Source organism: Rattus norvegicus, chromosome 5 (assembly GCF_021556685.1).
Source record: "Rattus norvegicus strain SHRSP/BbbUtx chromosome 5, alternate assembly SHRSP_T2T, whole genome shotgun sequence".
Lineage (NCBI taxonomy): Eukaryota > Metazoa > Chordata > Mammalia > Rodentia > Muridae > Rattus > Rattus norvegicus.
This window is the reverse complement of record NC_141538.1, coordinates 170263378-170272492: the sequence shown is the minus strand read 5'-3', so window position 1 is coordinate 170272492 and position 9115 is coordinate 170263378. Positions and strand designations below refer to the sequence as shown.

Below are 9115 nucleotides of genomic sequence, written 5' to 3'. Positions count from 1 at the left end.
TTTCTGGCTGTATTCTCCTTTCAGACGGCTGGACGGTTGCTCCTCCTCAGTTTAGAGATTGGTCTCACTGATTCCCAACGCATTCAGTCTGTGGTGGGAAAACCAAATCCCCAGGAGAGAAGCCTGAAACAGGTGTCTCTCATGTGACAGACTGGACAGCTTTTCCCCAGGCCAGCCACACCCCTGAAGCCCTTAGGGTACAACCATAACCACCAAAGCTTAGAATGAAGCCCCACCATCCACTGAGGTTCCCAGAAGCATGACACAGAGAGAACAGAGGGCAAGTCATGTGTCTCCAAAGCCGTTGTTGGCATTTCCCCTTTATTATTTGACTGGACAAGAGTGTTGGGAATTCTGCATGACAAGGAACTTACACAAAACCTAGCTGTTCTAAAGGCAGGGTGACCAGATTTTGGAGTGACACCTAGTAGCCCTTTCTATACTAGGGTACCTTCCGATGGAGTCTGGCATCAGCTGTACGTGCTTCTGGGGTTCTCACTTTGTTCTACACAAATGTATAAATGCTTGTCAGGTACATGTGTGTGTGCAGGTGTGCATGTGTGTGTGTCAGGTATGCATGTGTGTTCATATACTCAGATGTGTGTGCCAGTCTGTGGAGGTCAGAGGACTACCTTGTCAGGTACACAGTGTGTATGTGTGTCTGTGTGTGTTTAGGTACACATATGTGTACATACACTCAGGTGTTACCTGTCTGTGGAGGACAGAGAACCACCTTGTGAGCTACATAGTGTGTGTGTGTGTGTGTGTGTGTGTGTGTGTGTGTGTGTGTGTTTAGGTACACATATGTGTGCTTGTCTTCTGAGGAGGTCAGAAGACCACCTTGTGAGGTGACCTGTGTGTGTGTGTGTGTGTGTGTGTATTTAGGTACACATGCGTGTGCCTGTCTGAGGAGGTCAGAGGACCCCTCAGGAGTTGCTTCTCAGGTGCTGTTCACTTTCCTTTTTGAGGTAAGAACACTCACTGGCTTTGGATCTTCCCATTAAACTAGAGTAGCTGGACAGCGAGTCCCAAGAATCCTCCTGGCTCCACCTCCCCAGTGCTGGGATTACAAGACTGCACCATCACATGCCTTTTTTGTGGGATAGAGAGTTAGGATTAGAGTCAGGGTCAGGGTCAGGGTTAGAGAGTCAGGATTAGGGTTAGGGTCAGGCTTAGACTTAGGGTCAGGGTCACAGTTAGAGGGTTAGAGTCAGGGTCAGGGTCAGGGTTAGGGTTAGATTCAGGGTCAGGGTCAGCATTAAAGTGTCAAGTTCAGGGGGTCAGGGTCAAGGTTAGAGAGTTAGAGTTAACCTTAGGGTCAGGGTCAGTGTTAGAGGGTCAGGGATCAGGGTCAGGGTTAGAGGGTTAGAGGGTTAGAGTTAGGCTTAGGGTCAGGGTTAGAGGGTTAGGGTCAGAGTTAACATCCTTGCGTTCATGGCGCTGTGACCACCTCTGCCCATCCCTCCCTCTCCCCTCACCCTGCCACCTACAGCCTACATCTTAACACCAGTCGTGTGCTATTTTCTTCTCCTGGTTTCAACTTAGCTGTTTCCTGACTTTTATTCTCCCGTATAAATTTTAGTAAGAGCCAGTGTTTCAAGCAGGGCAACCCTCCTGATTGTGAACTTTACTGAAATGAGAATAAATCTGAGGCTAGCCTGACTGCTCTGTTGCGGGGGTTGGTCCTCCACACATGAGCACAGCACACCACTCTGTTTAGCCAGTCCTTCTTTATGGCCCACAGTAAGGTTTTATAACTAGCTTTTCTAGCTCATCAACCCTCAGATTTATCCTTGAATTTCTATTCGTTTTCATGATTTTGTCAAATATTTCCTTTTAATATACTGCTTGCAGATGGTTTTTTCCTAACAGAGGACACTTCTGGTTTTCTGTATCTTGAGTGTGTGTACAGAGGCATGTGTACACGGGTCGAGGCCAGAGGAACTGAGTCGTAGTAGTTCTGTCTGCCTTGTTCTGTGAGAAAGTCTCTCCCTGACTTACATCTCTCCAAGCAGCCAGCCAGCCTTGGGGTGCACTAGCCCCTGTTCCCCCCAGGCTGGGACTACAAGCAACATCACAACAACCAGCTTCTCCACATGGGGTTTGGGGATTGAACTTAAGTCTCCCTGCTCGCAAGGCAAACACATTATCAAGTGAGCCATTTCCCCCTCTCGAGTTGGTGGTTAATCTAGAAAACGCTAGTTCTACATCACTGTTCAGTTTTAAAACGCAGTCCTTGAAAGCTCTTGGAGCGTTCTATGCATGGTCCATGTGTCTGCAACCATGGGCCACTTTCAGCTTCTAGATCCTTGTAGGTCTAGGCTGCACCTGCAGAGAGGAAGAAGGGGTGAAGGGGGGGTCTAGGAGAAGCCCAGCACCAGGGAGATGTTTCTCTGGTGCCCCCACCCTACCTTCCCCTGCTTCTTGATAACCTCTTCCTCCTCCCCTTCTTTCTTTCCTTCTCCCTTTCTCTCTCCCCTCCTCTTCTATCTCTCTCAGTTCTCTTTATTTTTTATCTCTCTCCTCCCCCTCCTCCTCATATCTCTCCCCTCCTCCTCCCTTTACCCTTTTTTCTTCCTTACCTGCTGGTGTTGCCCTTTCTAGGCGAAATCTCTGTTTTCTCTTCTGTTCTGAGTTTGTCTGGGGGCTTCTGCTTGCTACTCTTCCATAATCTGCTTGCATTATCCATATCCGATGCTCATTTTTTTTTTCAGGCATGAGCCTGACCCGCCCTATCCCTGCCCCATGTGGCGGGCAGATCTGCCTCACCGTGATGACTGAGTTTCAGTTCCAGTCCCAAGATAAATAAGCCCGTTTGAGTGCAGTGCCCTTATCACTGCGACATCGAGAGGGGCGATTTTCAAATATTTTGCTCATCAGTTTTACATCTGTGTTCTGTGCGACAAGATTGGCCTGCAATTTTCTTTTCTCATAATGTCCTTGTCCAGTTTTGATATCAAATGATGTGGGCATCAGAGATGAGTCAGGTATTTTATTTTCTTCATCTATTCTCTGGAACAATTTGTATAAGAAAGTAATTTTCTGTTGGTTGAAGCTTTTGTAAAATTCTCCTTTAAAACGACCCACCCCCAACTTGGTGTCTGAATGTTTTGTAAATTTTGCTTTGCTCAAAATGTTATTTCTTCCAGGTTTTCAAGCTTATTGGAAAAGCAACTTTTTGTTGCTGTTGTTGTTGTTACAAAATACTTTTGAACCATTCTAGTTAGGAATTTCTTTAATACCTGGGGCTGAACTTTGCCCTCCTCTCCTTTCTAGTTAGTTAATTTTTTTTCCTCAAACAAAACAAAACAAAAGACAAGAGACAGTTTTGCTTTGTTGATTATTTTAGTTATTTTGTAGTCAGTGTGACAAAGATATGGGACAAAAGCAACTGGGAAAGGAGTGGTTATTTTGGCTTAGGGTCAAAGATGCAGCAGCCGGCAGCTGGCCACACTGTATCCGCAGCACTAACTGTTATTTTGTTTCTTCTGTCTGTAGAAACTCAGCTGTTGTCTGGCTTTTCAATTCAACATTCTAAGTAGAAATGTCTAATTGGTTAATGATCTATTAAAATATGCTTATTATTTTATTTGCTCTGTGTTGGCCTAGGCAAGAAGCTTCTTCCCTCTGAGCTCGCTTTTCTTTCTGCTGAAGTACATCCTGTAAGAGGAGTTTTCTCTGCCCTGATCAGGGGAGGCAGATATCTGTAGTTCATAATCTGCAAGTCTCTGCCTTCTCTTGCTCAAGCACTTTCTCTCACTCTGTTTCATCCAGGAACCTGTGTGGAGTCTCCTACTGTGTGTGCGCGCGCACGTGTGTGTGTGTGTGTGTGTGTGTGTGTGTGTGTGTGTGTGTGTGTGTCTATGTGTCTCCTCTTCAGGTAGACTTTTATCCTAGAGTGACTATAGTTTAGTCTCTCTGCCTTTCCATTATGTTCTTCTTTTCAAGGCTCACAGACAGGTTAGTATTCTTTCTTCTTGGGCACTGACAGGTGCCTGAAGTACATACAGTGAATTGGCAGTTGCTCTACTAGAGTCATCTGAACCGAGATGCAAACTTGCCTGGGAGTTCAGCCTCACTCCCTCCGGGCCTCCTCACGGCAGGCATTCTGGTGTGGGTGACTGATGAAGCAAACTTTGTTTCTCTAGCCATGCATTCTGGAGGGCTATGAGTGTCTTCCTTCTGAAGGTGGATAGAGGGAGCCTTCCAGCGCTGAGGGGCCAGAGCACACACAGTGCCTATCTGATCCCCACGCCACAGAAGCACATGGCTGGGCTCATGGTCTGTGTCTAGAGGGCTGGCACTGGGCTGTGTGCAGCATCCTAAGGAAAGCAGAGACACCCCACACCCACTCTAGCTTGGCAGAGCACGAGCAAATGCTTCAAAAGGAGACGAAACGGTTGACTTTGAGTAGGTTGGTGGTACTATCTTTCCTAGTAGGGCACTATAAGAAGCCAGAGCAGACATGGGCTCCATTGACTTGAGAACAACAATGTATGACTTCCTGTCTTCCAGTTAAAGCATCAGCTGCTGCTGAGGATGGGAAAACTTGGAGACAGTGGTAGTGATCCTGGCTTCCTGTGCCCCAGATCATTTAGATGGCCCTACGCTTGTGAACACTTGTGCATGTGCAGCCGTGTGTGTGTGTGTGTGTGTGTGTGTGTGTGTGTGTGTGTGTATGTACCTCTCCTGAAACCAAAATTCACCAGTTTCACAGACAGGCCGGTCCACAGTGGAGTGGACCTCAGCTGGTGTTAATGGCCTCTGCCAACTGTCCAGTTCCCCACGAGGCTGTGGAGTACAACAGCTGAGCTTGGTGCTGGACCGACTTTCCTGGCATGTGGCCAGCACATCTTCGGAAAGAGATTGAATTGTTGAGGGTGTCGCGTCTTACCAGGAAGAGAGCTGAAATCCCCACCGCCTGGAAGATGTAAGCAATTACTGAAGCATGTCGTTTAGACATCAGTTTTCCCATCTACTCGAATCCAAACAGTCTAGATTCCAACAGCACAGAATCTGTAAAAATGTTTGTGTTTTAAGCCCCCCGGAAAATGCTCCCCATGGTGCTTTTAGAACAAGAGGCAATAAAAGATGTTTTCTTTCAGTGCATGCCTCCCATGAGCTAGGAAGGAAGCAGGGAGGCTCACACTGATGAGATACATACCCACACAGTGTGCGGCCACCAGGGAACGTCCACGCCACATCGGGAGGCAACGGAGTCTGGTGTGAAAGGAAACTCAGAAATCCCACCTTCATCCATTGGGCAGTGGATTTTTGACCTTCATGAGGTGGTTTGAACTGTCTTGGAAGAGGTCTGTGGAGAAAATTCTGGAGGAGTTATTTGTCCTGACCAATTTATATTCTTTTGAGGGGGCAGTGACTTCCAAGGAGCTAGCCAAGAAGACAATTTTATGTGGCCATCATCTGGGAATGTAAAGGGTGACGACGGGAAGGCTGGTAACGGAATGTGGGAGGGCGCCCCCAATTGGACCCCTTCTCTTCATCCTTAAAATTTCTTTTAAAAAAAGATTTATTTATTTTACGTATGTGAGTACACTGTTGCTCTCTTCAGACACACCAGAAGAGGGCATCAGATTCCATTATGGGTGGTTGTGAGCCACCATGTGGTTGCTGGGAATTGAACTCAGGACCTGTGGAAGAGCAGTCAGTGCTCTTAACCACTGAGCCATTCCCTCCAGCCCTTAAAACTTCACGCACTTTTTTTTCAAAATTAATTACTTTAAAATGTATTTATTACCTAGTTCTTCACGTTGAGAGAGGGTATCATGTAGACCAGGCTGGCCTTAAACTCACTGTACAGCCATGGATGACCTTAGATCCTCCTGCGTCCATCTCCTGAGTGCTGGATGACAGGCATGTACCACCTGGGGATTGAACCCAGGGACTCATGAACTCTACCTGATGAGGCATATCCTGAGCTCAATCACACGTCTATCCCCTCCTGTCCATCTCAGTGTGCTCATCTGAGTGCAAGCCTGGTGACTTCGAGCCTGGCTATGGGGATTCACATTCGTGGCGGAAGGGCTCTGACTTCAGTGGGAACATTTGTGCTCAGCCTTGTTTCTGTTGTAAAAATATAAAATAAATAAATAAATAAAAGTCTTTTATCCCCCACTAGATCCAGCACCTCAGTGCCCCAAGATATCTGCTAGATATCTTAATTCTCAGTCAGCAAAGCCTCTCACTCGTTTTTGCTCCATCCCGTATCACACTGCCGAAGGCCTCTCTCTGAGTCTGGCAGCCATCTCTCTACCTATCTAGTTCCCAAGGAAGGTTTCCATGACAGAAACACACATCCCAAGTCCACGGCCGCTCAGTGTCTCTAGCCGCACACTTTCTTTCACTTAAATCGCTACATGAAAGAACACGCAACACAATAACTTTGATCCAATTTATAAGATATAATTGACCACCTAAACATACAAAGCCCTGTACACATCCATCCTTTAAGAACATTCATAACAACCTGTAAAGGTACAGCGTGAATCTTAACATCAGCTTCCATGCTGTCCAGGGCTACTCTCCCCCTCCTCCTCTTCCATTCTTGTCTCCTCCTCTTCCTTCAAACTTTTCTCCCACCCATCCTTCCTTCTCGTCCAATGACAGGCCTCGTTCTATCTTGTACCTGCCTCACCTGTGACGTCATCCTACATTTCCCTTACCCACTCACCCATTGATGGGTACCTCTGCTGCTTCTGTATATACTGCGAAGCGCAGAGGACTACCAATAGCCACGTCTCTATGGAGTAGACCGACTTGATTCTTTTGCTTGGGCGTGTTGCAGCCTCTTTACTTCAGCAGTGGCTGCAAAGAATTCCCATCCCTGCCTGCAGACCCTCTCCTCCTCCGCCAGCCCCTGCCTCCATCTTCCTCCACAAATCTTGACCACCTTGCTCAATTATTTGAACATACATTTCCTCTTTCCCTCTCTTCAAGGCAAGATTGCAATTAACCTCCACAGGGGTTCTCAAGAGACCCCCTCCCCTGCAGAGTGGACGCTGCCCCCCTACCCCTCCACCCCCCACCTTCCACCCCCAGCCCCGTATCTCTCACCCCCCAGTCACTCCCAACCCAACCCCCCACCCCCCACCCCTGTGCTCCTGGGTGGCATTTCCGTGCTGGTCATTGTTTTCAGCGGAAGCACAGGGAAGTGATCCTATATTCCCATCCTTTCTGCTTTAGTCTTCACACATCTTGGTAAGAAAGCATAGACTACAGATCTCCACAGATACTCAATCAGCCACGAGGCCTGCCCTCCCCTCTCAGCTCCACGGACACAACAATTAAGACTTCCTTTCCACAAAGCACGAACCTTCTTCTTTAAAAACAAAGAAAGGAAGGAAGAAGGAAGGAAGGAAGGAAGGAAGGAAGGAAGGAAGGAAGGAAGGAAAGAGAGAGAAGAAAGTGCCAACCATTCGATTTTGCTTCATTTTTACTTGTTCTGTAGAATGACGGTCCCCAGAACCATGTGGCTAGACTGAGCCTGTGTTCTGAGGTAGGTCCAGAGTAATCTTCGGTGAAGTGGAATAGACTCGGGTGAAGCGGAAGAGACTTGGGTGAAGCGGAAGAGACTTGGGTGAAGCGGAAGAGACTGGCTGGCAATGCTTTCAACGACAGAGTGCACCAGCCAACACTGCGAGAGGCCTCTCGAAGAAGCAAGGAACTGAGGTTTTCCCTGGAGTCCACAGACCGCACTAACATGGCCACGTGTTGACTTTTATACCCCCAACCCCACCCCACGCCCACACTGCAGCAGTAGAAACCAGCGCGATGTTTAGCCGATGACGCCTTTCCGCTCCGTCAACATTGACTTAGCACGCGTTTATTAAGTGTTTGCTTTGTATTAGCCACTGAATAAGAGCCGGATATGGATGAGGAAGGGAACGCAAACACAGAGGGTCCTAGCTGCCCTTGGGAGACAGCAAGGTGAGGCTAGACAGCAAGCCCTGCTCATGGCTTCTGCTATCCCAACAACCGGATAGTCACTCAGGGTCCAACTGCTGGTCCCACACTCAGCCATTCCCTTCTCCAGGGTCAGAGTGAGGCGGGTTGGGAGCTAGAGGCTGAAGCCACTTGATTCCTGGCGAGCTGGGAGTGGAGTCAGGCTTCCTCCGAAAGAAGAGCTCGGGATACTTCCCGCTGCTTTGAGGCTGACAGGTCAGCAGGATGTCTCCCCCTGTCAATCAATCAGTAACAAAGGCATGAGAGAGACATTTCCCAGGCAGAGCTAATCAGGTGGGGATTCAATTAATGAGGTAATCATTGTGTGTGTGTGTGTGTGTGTGTGTGTGTGTGTGTGTGTGTGTGTGTGTGTGTGTGTGTGCGCGCGCTTGGTTTTCATTACAGTGGGTTTATTTTAGTTCCTCATGTGGGGGAAAAAGCAGGTGTTCACATTTAGCCTCATCGACTTCCTGTTGCTGTTTGGCTCACATATTATTTTTAAAATAGGTCTATTTTGGGTGGGGAGGGGATGTGACCTGAAAACATCCCACTCCTGTTTACTCCCGGTGTCGCTGTTTTTATTGTAATGGCGGTGATCTGTTTCCCTCCTCCCCGCAACACGGGGGAGGCTTCAAAACACGTAAATGAATCTGCATCACTCACACCCATCCCTCCTCACCCGAGCGAGCTCTCTCGTTCCTTCTCACCGGAAACTGGCCTACATTTAAACTTGCGAGGAGTCTGTGGACCAGGTGAGGCAACAGTGGTTGCAGGGACCAAGATGTCCTACTGGGTGACCGTTCACTAGCACCAGGGCAGGAAGGGTTTGGCTGGCTTACAATCAATGCCAAATTAGTCTATAGCTGGGGAAGTCAAGGCTGGTACTTGGGAGAACATGGAGGTCCGTCTCCCAGGGCTCTGCAGGAACTAGAGCTGGGGCATCAAACCAGGAAAGACCTGGGGTGACGTTGGCATCTAGAGGAGTGGGAAAGCTTACCTGTGACCATCTCTCCTTACGGGACTGACGGCCTTTGGCAGATCCCAGTAGGAAAGCACAGTGGTGGACCAGGATCTGGCTTACTGTACAAAATAAGAGTCCCCAAAGCGCCCTCCCCCACCCCCGTGCCCTTCACTCAGAGCCCTACTCTAAATG

General features: G+C 48.3%; 2 long non-coding RNA genes across 2 annotated transcripts; both read right to left on the bottom strand.

Moving 5' to 3' along the window:
• Positions 1-3326: 3326 nt before the first annotated feature.
• Positions 3327-7717, bottom strand: LOC148006189 (uncharacterized). The gene is made up of 4 exons (XR_015621476.1): positions 7434-7717; positions 5759-6084; positions 5165-5314; positions 3327-4921 (listed from the first exon to the last, which is right to left on the bottom strand). It is a non-coding gene; the product is annotated as an uncharacterized LOC148006189 (long non-coding RNA).
• A 99-nt stretch (positions 7718-7816) lies between these two features.
• LOC120102801 (uncharacterized) lies at positions 7817-9115 on the bottom strand. Its single transcript, XR_015621475.1, has 2 exons — positions 8960-9115; positions 7817-8197 (listed from the first exon to the last, which is right to left on the bottom strand). It is a non-coding gene; the product is annotated as an uncharacterized LOC120102801 (long non-coding RNA).